Raw genomic sequence first — 14,949 nt, forward strand, 5'->3', positions numbered from 1 at the left:
TTACAACTCTGTGTGTGTGTGTGGGGGGTATTTCCTGGTGTGTATGGATATTTAAATCAGAACAATAACTTTTGTATGCAGAGGAGTTAGTACTCTGAATTCAAATGAGAAAGGAAAATCCACTTCCGTTTCATTTACTAGGTGATGAAATTGTACTGAATTATGTCAATTCCTCTTCTCCCTCTTCATTTCAAATAACATTTTCTGTTTTGAAAGGGTCAAAAATGGTCAAACAGCCACAATCTGTACCCACTGCTAGGCAAATGGAGGGCAACACTGTGAGCTTGAGAGGCTGGTTAACTCTCTGGGGTAGCGGTTTCAGTATTTGCCCTACTTCGTAGCAATCATGTAAACAAGATTTTGACCACGCTTGTACTGGAAGATGGGTCTTCTCTGTGCAAATATAAACTTGCCAAAGAAAATACAAATGTGGAAATAGGAACATGTACATTTCCCAGTTACGCATGGAACAAAAAGACTTCTTTTGCACAACCAAAAAGTATGCATTCCTAGCAACTGTCTTATAAAAAATGGTCCTACTTATCTAGTTTAGGTGCAGAAACAATACCAACTGATTACAAAGCACAGAGGATTAACACTTACTGGCAATCAGCTGGAAGGATAGAATTCATTCTCACACTTTCTCAGTTAACAACAGTGAATAAGAAATACATCTGCAGAAAATCAAAGCCTGTATTGATGGGGTTCAGAAAAAGAGCTAATTTTATTAGAACAAATAGTTATAAGTAGCTATGTTATTTTCAGCAAGCTACAAAAGAAGTGTTACATTTCAAAACTATATTATTCAGCATATCTCCTAACCCTTTCAGTAAAAATCGCACCTCAATCTGTAAGAATCTTTTGCTTACTGGCTGCACCTTTAAATGACCAGCAATCAAGAAGGTTAAGCTACATTACAAATCTAGCCTTCTGGTTATGGATTTTTAATTACTCTCAATTACTCTTTTCTCTTTTTTCATCCCTTATTACTTGTTTTTGCCAAACAGGATCCCAATCCAACAGCCATTCAACTCAGCAGGAGTCATTTCATTAATGAAGTTTTGATCTGTAACAGCTTCTTTCATTTGCCCTACAGACTATCAGGATCAAATCATAGCTGAATGATGTGGTAAAACAAATTGTCTCATGAACAGCAGAAACAAAGTCTGGCTTCTAGATAATTCCTCTCCCATTACCACCCCCACCCCATCTCCCCCGATAACTCCCATTTCCCCACAGCTCTATCACAGTGGCTCTGCCCTGAACATTCCCAGTCCCCCTGGTATTATTCTCCTCTCCGACAGCAGCTCCTTCTTGTCCCCAGGCCCTTCCCCTGCTATATTCTACGTCAAACCAGTCATCCTGCCACGCTGATAGCTCTGCCTCGTGCTATGCAAGTAAGGAGTTGCCTGAAGGGTTACTGGTTATACAGCTGCTATAAACTCAACTGAGAGCAATGGAGTACTCCCCGTTTTTCTCTTACTAAAGGCTCTTTCCCGTTTACCCAGCTTCCAATTTTAACAGAATGTGTAGGAACTTAACATCTTCCAGATCTCTCTGTGCTATCAAATTAGTTGATATTTGCAAATTTGGTTGGAGTTTGCCAAAAAAATCAAAAGCTGCTAGCAAGTAACTGACTCGGAGAGTTGTGTTTCCTTAAAAAGCTAGACTAAAGGTACCCAGAAGAAGGTTACGGTCTTATAAAATCATAGACCAGGTATGAATTATAGTGCACTGGCAGCCAAATCATTCATTTTCAAGAATGGGGTTATAAAAGAAGCATTCATTTGCTCACGAGAAGTAATTCTGATGTACATCTGCAGGACAGTGTGTAAAGCTCTCAAGGTTACTGAATCTGCAGTGGGGGAAGACTTGTTTCCAACTCCCAGGCTGCAGGCCATTGCAATCCCGAGCAAGTGATCACAGTTAAGTACCTAATCCTGTTTATTCTAGAGTTTAGCTTGAAACAGAACAGAAAATCTCAACTCCCTTGAATTTTGTACCTGGAAATTAAGCTGACCATTACCATGTAGGCTTATGTCTTTGCAACACTGAATTGCATTTTGAAATGGTCAGTTTTAGGGGGAGTAATTTTCATTTTATTTTATCTCCAAAGTTTACTTCCCTCTTCTGCTTTTGTAACAGAAAAAGAAAGTGAGCTTTGCTCGCCGAGAGAACTTATGCAGAATGTCAAACCATTGTCCTCTAGCTACACATTCAACAGATGTTTACATCTGCAAGTTCCTCTGGAGAAATAAACACACTGAGCACAACGTTCCCATCAGTTAAAATAGCATGCTGCCTCTTCACAAGACAGACAGTGCATAGCTAAGCATCAAAATATGTCCCCGGTACTCTTATTATTACAATATGACCAAATAGTCTTCACATTTTAATGATGTTATCTTCTAGACCGATGATACTAATTTAATCTGCTTCATTGGAGACAATAAAAATTCTTGTACTTTTACACGTCTCCCTGCTGTCAATACTGGATTTTTTCCACATTTTTATTTATGTAGGATGAGGAACCATTTACCAAACACAAATAGCAACTAGCAAGCTGAGATAACCCCAACTAAAAATTATTGTTTTAAGATCCTTGCCTTGTTCTTCCCTGTCCTTCAAACAAAATCTCTTAAAAGTTAACAAACTGAATTCTCTTTCTGACAGGAACACCAAACAATGCTTGGAACACTGCCCACATCTGTGAAACTATATCTAATCAAATTCACGCTTGTGTTGGTTGCCTGGGTAACACTCAGACAGTCGCTCATACAAACAAACTGCAAACAGCAGAAGGAAAAGTGCTTTAAGTGGAAGCATCTACTTCTCAGAGCTTGAGCCTTTTAAATTTAAGAAATAATCATATAATATGATCTTATTCACAAGGTACTGGATGAATGGAGGGGGAATATTATGTACTGATTGGCTCACTCAAGAGGATAAGGAAGACATATGAAAGGTTGTGAGCAATTGAATTTAAAAGCACAGTTCCATTTTTATCATTCTTTCCTTTTCTTCTCCCTAAGAAGCACAGCATGGCATTTGGATGTAACTATATGTCACTGCATAAAAGGGTGATTCATTACTTCTTTTTCAGCACACAGTTTAAGTTATTGTCTACATTTTCCCCTCATAGCACAGGCCTTTAATTGATCGGCCTCGTTTTAGACTCCTCCTAATGATATACAGAAGAGATGGCTCTTCTGAACGTATATAGATGCAATAGGCACTGCAAAGGCCGTCGTTTCCACAGCAACAGGGACCATGCGGGAGCTCTGAGCCAAACTTCATCTTCACCCCATCCCTCCCCCGTTATGTCTGACCACACAGGTTTCCTTCTTCACACTTACCGCGGGCGCTTCCGGGAGAATCCAGCTACATTTGGACGGGTGAATGTCCCTCATACAGTTAAATGTAGGAGTTGTATAGACAAGTATTGGCTTCAGGGCTTACATTGTTTTCAAACAATTCTAGTTTGTTAACCTCAAGCATTCAAAAATTATGTTTTAAAAAGTAAGACTGACTTAAATAAAACCTTGAGACATAAATAATGAATATCTTTGCATGTGGTTTAGTTTGACTTCTGGGTTATAAGACTCAAGCCTCTTTTCATACTGAGGTTGGCTTGAAAGTTAGAGGGCTATTTATTGGTGTTGTTGCTTTAAATTAATAAAATGTAAGCTTCTTACAAAATAACTCAGACCCAGGACAAATTGGATCTAATATAAACAATCACTATTATAATATTCATAGTAGCAAGCTATAAATGAGGCATATTGCAGTTCTGCTGTAACATTGGTTTAAAAAAAAAAAGGGAAGAAAATTGCATGTTCAAAGTGACGCTCCTTTTCAAAACCTGAATCACTTGCCTGCCAGAAGTAAGTACTGCAGAGGAACATATTTTTACTGCAGATTCCCCACACTGCTATGTACAGCATAAAGCTCCTAAATAGTGCCTTACATCATGGGTTTCAAGTGGGTGGGTGTAACTGTAAAACTGAAATCATCAGTAAAAATCAAATATAAAAATGCTATTTGGAAGCTAAGCTGACGTCTTGGTCACAGTAGCAGAGCTAATGGAAACAGAACTAATGTGGGAAAGGTACATCAGCAGAACAGTTACTCACTTAGCCACTGAATAAGCCTGTTGCAGTAGCAAGGATCAAATGCTGGCCTTTCTTCATGCTCAATTTTCCCACCAAGTTCATAGCTCTGTTTATTTCGGGGAGTTTGCTTTGCTCTTAAGCAAGCAGTAGCCATGCACTACATAATGCTGCACTGTTTATATGGCACAGATTAACAAAAAACAGCTGTGAAGCAAATGCATTCTTCACAAATCTTTACACTTGTCACGTTTGTATGGTAGAGAGTAGATTTTGTAAAAAAAGGCTTCACCTCTGTGCACGGGGTTTGCATGCACGTGTGCACATGTGTGCTCTCACCTCCTACGCGGTACAATCAGCTGGCTGGGAGCTCCCAAATTGCCTTAGACCCTGGTGTAATTCCAAGTCAAAGAGGGCTGCTGATCATATGGTGTTTAAATTTAACCAAACAGAGGGACTTTTAAAAAGGCTGATAAAGCTTTCTGCCCCATCAAGAGCTCTGAATCAAGTCTGTGGCTGGTTTCTGGAGGAAAAGGGTAATTTCTGTCTCCTGGTGCTTTAGTTTAAATTTCTTTTTTTTAAGATAATGTCATACTTTTAATCAAGAGCAACTGTCAGATAATCCCTCATTTTTTGCCTCCGTTTCAGACCACAGTCTACTTACGTGTACATTAAGCAAATTCTAACATAGCATGCCCAGGACTGGAACAGGAGTAAGAACCGTCTCCTGCAGCTACTGCAAGCACTGGCCTCCAGCTACTGCAGTTCCAGCTTTGATCAAATGTCTTGAAGCAGTTGACTTCTGTGGCTGCTAGCTCATATGCTTTTCCATATCGAATTAAATACAGAGGAAAGCATACAATATAAAGTTGTGAACATGAACAAGCAAATAAGGAACATGCCATAAACACACGAATAGCCCGAGCGTCCACCATATATGCCTCTGCTGACCTTACCTAGAGGATTTTGCTAGGTAAGATGAGGAAGCTGTCATCTGTGCTTACTGAAATCAGTAACATACTGAAGTGTTGTTAGAGTTTTTGAGGACTGCTTTTTGCTGTTTGTTTTTTCTTCAAACTCTGGAAAAATGTGGAAAATCTTCAATTTCATAAAAATTTTCCCTATAGGCTTTTGCATACATATCAACCTGAAACAGATTACTTGGTTTTCAGCAATGAAAAATGAGATTTTTCCCAGTGGTTTAGCAATAAACACTTAAAAGTTATTTAAAGCTTATTGCAAAGCAAAACATTTTAATGTTTAGTGTTGTTTGTGGAACATTTTTTTCCTGAGATACATATTTTTTATCCCTTTCCTGCCCCTATACCATGGTTTTCCAGCTCTAGAAAAGAACCAACAAGTCATGATGATACTGATGACTCTCTGGGAAAGCACCAGGAGAATGAAAGGGTCTGTTGCTTTGTGTGACTTTTTCCTGAGAGGTCTCAGGTTTTTTGTTCATGCATCTTTACTTATTGTTGAGGCATTTTATAGTCTCAGCTGGGCATTCTTTCTAAACGTAGCTTGAAACTGAATGGTTAAAATGAATGAATGAGTGAATGAATGAATGAAGAAGACATTAACCTGGGAAGTAGAAACTGAGGCAACAGTATGTTGTACTCTGAAGCAGTAGAGAAGGAAACAGATGGCAATTGTCGATCTTAGAACCAGTCATTTTGTCTGAGGATAAGAAAAAAATATCTCAGCAAACTAGTGCTAAATGAAAGATACCCTTAGCAAACTGCCTTATGTAGGGAATTGTGTTAAAATTTAACAGGCATAAGGAGATAAAATACAATACAAATAAAAGATAAAAGGCATGCTATATACGCATTTATTTTTGCTTTAAAAATCATATTTTTATGGGAGAGTTTATTATTTGCACTTACAGTAAAGAACCCTGGGGCATTTAGTGCCTATATTACAGAGACAATTTTTTTTAACCGATGAACTCACTACCTGATGCAATAGCCTCTATGAAGACAAGCTTCTGTTAGCAATTTTTTGCCTCCCCTACCTGGCATTAAATATGAAATTCAGCCATCAAAGTCTACCATGGCCATCAAAGCCACAAACCCAGAGCCATCAACATCTGCTATAGTCACAACAGCTGAAAGCAGAACGTACTACAGAACACTACTTCATAAAAGTAGAAGAGCATTATTTTTACTTTTCATCTCCTGCACATATGTCCCAGGGAGAACTCACAATCTGTGCTTCCCATTTCTGGAAACAATGCACTAAACTTTGTAAACACTGGTTTATGCATCATTTAGGTATCCGTGGTTACATAGATGTAAAGATGTAAAGAGCTCTTGAATTACATCCTGCTTGTTTGCTAGTTTCTATGCCAGTGAGAGTTGCTGCAGCAGCAAATACCATGGGTCTGAACCAGAGTCTACCATAGTTGACAAGGAGATGTCATTAAATTACAGATCTGATTATCTGAATAAATTAGGTACCTGGTACAACACCAGTTGGTCTCTGTTTATATGCAGAGTAGGCAAGAAAAAGGGAGAAGAACAGGCTTTAGCTAGTATAAGGCATTTTCTAAGTTCACATCAGCTTTCCATGGTATCCACTGGAAAAAATTATACTTGTTCTTCCACCACACTGCACTTCCATGAACACCAGTGACACCACGGAGCCTAGCTCCGTTGGTAGAAGTCATCCTGGGGCTACTCAGGTCAATGGAGCTCTGCTGACTCCAGCAGATGCAGGAGGTGCTACCAGAGGGTCTCCACGCTCCCTGCTGGCGAGGCCGAGCCTACCTTCTCCAACCCCACAGCGAGGGCAAGGCTGGGAACATCCTCAGCTCTTTGTCAGGGAGCAGTGGGCTCCCGGGTGACACAGCTGCCCAGAGGCTGAGTGTCCTGCAAGTCGTATGATACCAACAGGCTTACTACTTACATCAGCAAAGAGCAGGCGTCTTTGCCTTGATGATTTTTATTTGGCAATGTTTGGTTTACATGCCCTCAAAACAAACGCTCTCGCTGTTCCAGCCCCTCAGTTGTACCCTCTGCAGAATGGCAGGTTCCTCATACCATTTCCAGCAAATAGTGCAGGATCTGCTTGAAAGTTAGCGCTAATGCTAGCACTGGCATCTGCAAAGCACATAAAAAGAAACAGGACAGAGCCCCCAGCACCTGGTTCTGCGAGATAACATAGATGTTGCTCTTCCCTTCCATTGAAATGTCTGTATGAACTCAGTGCAACAGGACCTTTCCTGGACATCTTCTGTGCCTTCTGCTAGGCATTTCAGATGAGGCTTTCCTGAGAAGTCAAACTCAACATTGCCTAAACTCCGCAAACAGACAAAAAGTTAATTATTTTTTTTCCCTGTTGCACCCCTTCCCCAATACACATCCACTGATCTTTAGAAAGATGTCCAATGCTGTCCGCTAAGTGGCTACAAAAAATGAAGGAGAGTGAGACTGGCATTCCATATACACCCTTTGCTGCTCATTGTATTAAACCAAGGGACTTCACCATTCGCATACCAGAGTTAACTACCTAAAGAGAATAAAGTGCTGTGAAGGAGGCTGAAATTCACTGGTTTTACAGAGGTTAACACATGCAGTGGCCCATTCCAGGCTACGGTGTGCTAAAAATGAAGGTGATCTCTGTTCTGCCACCCCATTTTGCAAATCGCTGTTTAGTCTTGGATCAGAGAAGAGCTTGACAACACCTTGCTGTAAAAATAAAATGATAGATTTGGGTCTGCATTTTACAGTCCCACAACACTGATCTTTGATATTTCTTAGGCAAACTTTCTGTTTGAGGTGTGGAGATGGTTTTATTGTTTTTCCTTTCCTAGCAAAGATTTGCTGCTCATCTCCAACCTCTGAAATCTCTTGCGCACTCCCTGTCATACTTTTTTAAAAAACAGCATTTGATCTTGCAGAATAAATACTATAAATAATTCATGAGAAAGACATTTTAAAGCCCAAATTCCACCCTTGCTTTCTTCCACTTATTTTTTCATTTGGCATTAAAACTATTATAAACAGGCACATTTTGGTAACAAGCTAGACTCCCTGTGGATAGCAGGAGTATCATCAGTTACAGAAACCAAACCATGCACACACAAAAAACCTTAAATAAAACATTGGAACAATAAATACTGCCAATGCAGTATTGATTCAGCCTGCTCTTGAATTATATTAAAGCTTTTAATTCCATGCTCACTTGCTGTTTTTCCTTAGGACCATATCCCATTTAGTCATATACCTTTCCGAGACCTTATAGTACAGTCAGGGCATTTGAACATGAATGGCAGCATTAGCAGCATTTTCAGGTTTGTGAATAACATTTACTTGAAAAACACAGCTCCACAAATCTGTGTTCCCAGGCTAATAATTTGTTTCATTAATATGATGTATAAGCCATTATTTAATACTTCTTTAAACTATGTGACATAAGCCTTAAACTTATCACATTGTTTCTTGAGTGATAGACAGTGGTCAACAATTTATACCAAATTCTAATGTATTAACATCAGTCTCCAAAATATTTCAATCCCACAGCATGGCAAATTATACTTGCTGCTCTTTAGTAAAAGGGAACAGCTTTAAAGAGCCATCAACAGTTTGTGTCCCCTCTGGCTTATCAGGAATGCCACCAGAAGAGGAGCACACTTCTGTTTCAAATACCCTACAGCAGAGACTGGATGATACAGCAAAAGAAGGGCCCTGCTCACTGCGTACAACCCAGCTACAGCTGTTTCTTGGTGACAAATGGGGGAAGACTGCTGTTCCTTAGCTCTGTTCCTTGTAGGTACTCAGGATGACACTATGGGTGACTAGGCAGCGTGACACTCCTTGCAGAGAGAGTGGTGGTCTTCCCTGGAAGAGGAGGGATAAGGAGGGCAAGCACGATCCCCAAATCTACAGCTTCCCAGGGAACTCAGAGCTGTCTTGTGGCCTGGAATCGCTTAGCTCTGCCCCTCGCTTGCTTTGGAGTACACCTTTTGTCAAGATTGCTGCTCTTACAGCTCTCCTGAAGGCTCACGGAAGAACATCAGGGTAAATTAGCCCATCTGTTTTCATTTGGCAGGGATTCAGCAAAACACAATTTAGCAAAGTGCTTAAACAAACGCTTAACCTTAAGCTTGCTATTAAGGACCTAAGGAAGTGCTTTACTGGATTAAGAGCAAAAACTGCTGGAAAAGGAAGAGGGTGTTCGTGGTCTGTTGCACAGTCAGAGGCTTGAGTACTGAGAGGGAGACTGCTTTCCAGATGTGCCAGGACTTCTGCATGTGGTATGGGACATAGTGGGTGAAAATGGTTGCCATGTATTACCAAAAAACAGGAGAGAGACTGTGGCATGGAGCTTTCACATGCCATTTTCCTGAAAAAAATAGAAGGGAAAGATTGCAAAACACTGCTTTTTGACAGTGTTTCAGCTCTACTGGCTTGTGTCTTGGGCTGCTTCACTCTCTAGATGGTAGAGTGGCACAAGTCCCAAGGAGGCACAGAGGCAAAGGCCTTTAATTCCTGAGGGTGCAGAGACTTAACTGCGCTGCCCATCGGTGGAGGGGATCACAAGCAGAAGGATGCTGCATAGCTTCTATGCCTTCCTTGCACTAGGGCCTGTGCTAATGTTGTCCCAAAAGCAGGGTTCGGTACCTGGTGTGCAGTAAGCCAATCTTACACACAGAGCTGAGATATTTATTTAATTCTTGTCTGCGCAGAGACGGGTGCTAGGCGATAGCTCCACGAAGCTAGCACGCCACACCAAAGAACTACAACGTATTTATCCTATAACATGACTACTAAAAATCCGCCTAAATTTACGCTCATTGGTTAGTAATCACCATCCCTTCTGTTACTGGTTAGTTATATTTAAATTAGTCTCACTTGCTATGTAAATAGCATCCTCCTTATAGGTGTGGGGGAGCAAGTCTTTCTGGTCTTGAATTGAGTCAGTGGTCGCGATCTCCCCTTGCCGCCTTTACCTCTCCCCCAGTTACCACAGATTTCACTGACTTCATTCTTCTTTGCCAATCATCCGGCTTTCCGCACCTTGTCCTACCTCTTCCCCTACCTCTACTCTGGCCACTTCCTCTACCTCTACTGGGGCTCCCAGCGATCACTGCTGCCAGCAGCGAGGCTTGTAATTTTATTCCTTTATGCTTCTCCTTGAGTCTTCCCCTCTTCTCTCTCTCATCTCTGTTATTATAAGCCTTGTATGCTACCTCTATCAATTGTGCTACTAACATTCCTCCACCTCCACCTACTCGTTGTAACCTCCGTCTTATGTCAGAGGCTGATTGTCCTATAAACAACATATTAAACATTTTCGTATTGGCCTCATTCTCTGGATCTAAATCAGTCCACCTGTGGGCATCCTTGCACAATCTCTCATAAAAGGCTGAGGGGTTTTCCTCTGGCTTCTGTCTCACTTCATACAATTTGGACACGTTTTTAGGCTTTGGAACTCCATGCTGGACTCCGTATAAAATTAATTGCTGATATTGCTTTAGCATCGTTTTATCAATTCTACCATTTGGGTCCATTTGTACATCTACATCCTCATCCTCATTTTACCTCCTCCCTTCTTCCCTAGCTTTTTCCAATACCATCCGTCTTTCTTCCGTTGCGAAGAAAGTATGCAACATGGCTTGTATATCCCACCAGTTAGGGTTATGAGTTAACATAATAGTTTCTAGTAATTGATGCCTTTCTTCTGCATTTTCTTGATAGGACCCCACTGACTGCTTCCAATTCAACAGATCTGAGGTAGTGAACACAACATGTACAAATACTGGCTGTCCCTCCACCCCTATTGCCTGTCTCAAGGGAGCTTGCATAATGGGATGCTGTCCCCTTGTTGTCCCTGAGATTGGGCTAAAGTTCTCACTCCCCACTCTTGAGTGCGAAGTGGGCTGGTCTTCATCTTCACTATTGCTACTATCCTGTGACTTCCTTTTCTCATCCCTTTGTTCTACATTTACCAGATTCCCCTTTGGGACGAACATCTGCACATCTTCAGCCTCCCAACCGTCCTTAACACACTTCCTTTTACATTCTTTTCCAATTTCACAATTTTTACAACAAAGCTTTTTCTTTCCCTTTCCATTAACACTTTCTGCTAACACGAACATTCCATCAGCGTCATCCATCAACAATCTACATTTTTACGGCTTTCATGATCATGTCTTAAAACAAAAAACAACATACGCAACTTCATCCCATTTATCCATCCTTCTACAAAACAGCATTAATTGTAAAATAGTATTATGATTCAACGATCCATTCTCTGGCCATTTTTCTCCATCCTCCAGTTCATACATTGGCCACCATTGGGCATAATAAGCTTTTAATTTATCTTTCTTTAGGGGATCCCCTCCAAACTTTTTCCAGTTTTGCAGGATGCATCCCAAGGGGTACAGAGGGGTACTTTGGTAGAAGCAGCCACACCTATATTATACCGATGTCCGACCCCCTGTTGGACCATGATTCCTCTATTTAAACTCTGTTGCAGGCCTTCTCCTGGTGGATCTTATGCAGAGCAATACTGAGCCACTCCGAAAGCAGCTAACAGATATTCGACCCCTGTCGGACTAGGAAACCCTCTTAAACTCTGTTGCAGGCCTTTCTGGGTGCATCTTATGCAGAGCAAGTCTAAGCTTATGCAAAAAGGGGCTACTCACCTCTGTAATCCTTGCCTCCTTTTAAATATCTTGCATCGGTGTTGCACTGTTGGGTTGCCTGTCATCCGTCCACAGAGCAGAACCGGTGGATTCCCCGATCAAAGGCTTGATGCGTGCTGAGTCCTTCTGGTCCTGTCTCCCGTCCAAAGCAGCAGGACAATCCAGGCAAGGCTTAAAATGGCCACCCCATTTGGGTCACCAGAAACTGTTGTCCCAAAAGCAGGGTTCGGTACCCGGTGTGCAGTAAGCCAATCTTACACACAGAGCTGAGCTATTTATTTAATTCTTGTCTGTGCAGAGATGGGTGCTAGGTGATAGCTCCACGAAGCTAGCACGCCACACCAAAGAACTACAATGTATTTATCCTATTACATGATTACTAAAAATCCGCCTAAGTTTATGCTCATTGGTTAGTAATCACCATCCCTTCTGTTACTGGTTAGTTATATTTAAATTAGTCTCACTTGCTATGTAAATAGCATCCTCCTTATAGGTGTCGGGGAGCAAGTCTTTTTGGTCTTGAATTGAGTCGGTGGTCGCGATCTCCCCATCACCTTTACCTCTCCCCCAGTTACCACAGATTTCACTGACTTCATGCTTCTTTGCCAATCATCTCGCTTTCTGCACCTTCTGGGGCAGGATGTTCCCTCTTTATCAGTCTTTAGTTCCTCTTGGAGGGTATAGTCCTTCGCAAAGCGCATAGTTTATACAAAGTAACCAGGCCTACACAATGAAGCTACTGACTAATGGTCATCCTAAATCAAGCAGTGTCACTACAACCTAGGCATTAACCAACATATGGTTTTACTGAGTCTACACTAATATTTCAACTCCTCACATAATCACTGCTCCATCAGCCATGGGAGGTAGAAGCAAACAGGTCAACTTTTGTGTAATGATGGTGGTAGTGAAGATCCAGGTAGCAGTTTCACTACAGGATCCTAACAACCCTCCCTTTGCAATACAAATACTGCCTGCTGGTGTTTGCTCCTGCCTTTTTCTAAACTAAAATGAGACAACGCATTTGCACATGACTAATCTATTCATAATGCATTTTACCTCCTGCAAAATGGATATAAATAGAATTATTTTTCAAAAGACAGAGACATCTGCCAGATTTTTATATACAGGTTCTTGTAGACAACACAATCCATCACCTTTCCGTTAACGGACTATACAAAATGAAATATTTAATAAGTGATAAATTAAATATTAATGGCCAATGCATCACAGAGATCTCTAAAAGTTTACATGAGTATGTAAGTTAGAGTGCTCATTTTTGTAGCAGCTCAGCCTGTTCCCACCTATTTCATTAATTTGCTTGCTAAGCACTTCACAGGCCTCTAAGAAGTCCCACAGCCCCAAAGTCACCTCTAAGCAGAAATTCCAGCTCTAGACCTCCAAACCCAAGTTGTTTCAGTTCCTCCTTCAGCATCTCTCAAACATCCCCTTACCTTACCATGAGCTTCTTGGCTTATTTGTGTCTGTCTCCACCACCCACATTCAGTTTTACTGTAGTTGGAGGCTGCGGTGGCACAAATACAAATCATTAACCCCTGGTTTCATTCATACCAGAACGAAACCAGCATCCTCCTCTGCAGATGGAACTGCAGAGCTTTTGTAGGAAGTTCTGAGCCTGCAGAGGAGGGGAGGCCGAGGCCGACGCAGAGCTCAGGCAGCTGGAAGCGCTGCGTGCAGAGGAGCACCCTGCTGGGGTAATTAAAGAGCCACTACCGGATTTATTCCAAGATCAAAGCCCTAAACATATTTACTTACTTAACTCCCGTATCTTTGAAGAGCTGCACACAAAGGACTTCTGAAATGCCTGTTCGGGGGCGGGGGGAAGACCCCAAGCCGTAGCCCCAAAAGTACTCGCTACCAAGTCCCAGCAGCTCCCGGGCTCTGCACGTAGGATGATGCTGCAGAGCCGGGGTTTAGCAGCCCAGCTTTTGGCCAGAGCCTGAGGATGGTCCCCACGCCGGGTCCCTCTCTAGCGCCGATGTGGAACGCAGCCAGTTTCCCAAACAAGCACTTCTGTGTCTATTTCTTTGTGTCTCCACTACAGGCCTCTCATGTAACACCTCTCCCCATGCCCTGTGTGGCTGTCATCCTCCCCACTGAGGAACACGAGCGAAGACAGCCTGAGGAGGTTAACACCGCTCATTAATCGATCAGCGGAGCCAGTGCCAAGCAAAGCAAAGTGCTGTTTTCCCTCCCGCCCACCATGCCGGGCTGAGGCTGCTGCTTCCGAAAAAATCCCTGCTGGGAGACGGAACAGGCACGCCGGCTGGATCGAACAGCCCACAGAAAGGGATGCTCGGCGGCTGTGGGGTCAGGCCCTTTAACTGGAAGCGACACCCGGTCCTCTTGCAGAGGTTTTCCTAAAGCCTTGCAATGCCTGGCTGGCTTTGCATCACCCCCGGCAGAGAAAAGCCGAGCCCCTCTCAAACAGCCTAAGCACTTCTCTTTCTGCAGCCTGGCATAGAAGTACATATTCTGGGAGTTTTGAAAAAGTCACCCCCCTCCCAAATTTGGCTTGCTGACAGAGAGTATTAGGTCCTTTGGGGCAGCTGCTGTCTCTCATGGAAATCAGTGGGGTTTTAAATAGTGCATTTTTTTCTCAACACCTGAAAAAAAGCCCTGTGGTGCTGGTTCACACAAATAGGTCCACTGACTTCTCAAGAGCAAGGCAAATCCTAAAAAGAATGTAAGGTTTCCATTTTTAATGCCCTCCAAAATAGCTTAGGTATGTATGATGGAAGTAGCTGTGAGAAGTAATTGCTGCACAGGGGCCCAATTACTCACACACTTCACAAAACAAACCAAAACTCCCACCTGGTATGAGTGAAGGGCTTAAAAAGAGTGGGTTAAGAAATGGATAAAAGCATCATTTCAGACCTATATAACTGCCAGTTTAGATTTGTTTTTCTTTATTCATACTAAAAATTATCATTAACCTAATTGTGACTCTTACCTATCACTAGCATTCTTTGTGTGTGTTTATTTGTCTGGCGGGTTGTTTTTTTTTTTAACTTGAAGCTCCTGTTTCACACGAATAAAAGCCTCCGAACTCTAGAGGAAACTGAATTTTGGAAGGTTTGTATAATGCAGCTAATACTAATAAAACCCTGCCCTGGGGTCCATTAAGTGTTTTGAGACCTGCTGCGGTGTTAATGTGCCTTAATA

This window comes from Aquila chrysaetos, chromosome 21 (genome assembly GCF_900496995.4).
Source record: "Aquila chrysaetos chrysaetos chromosome 21, bAquChr1.4, whole genome shotgun sequence".
Taxonomy (NCBI): Eukaryota; Metazoa; Chordata; class Aves; order Accipitriformes; family Accipitridae; genus Aquila; species Aquila chrysaetos.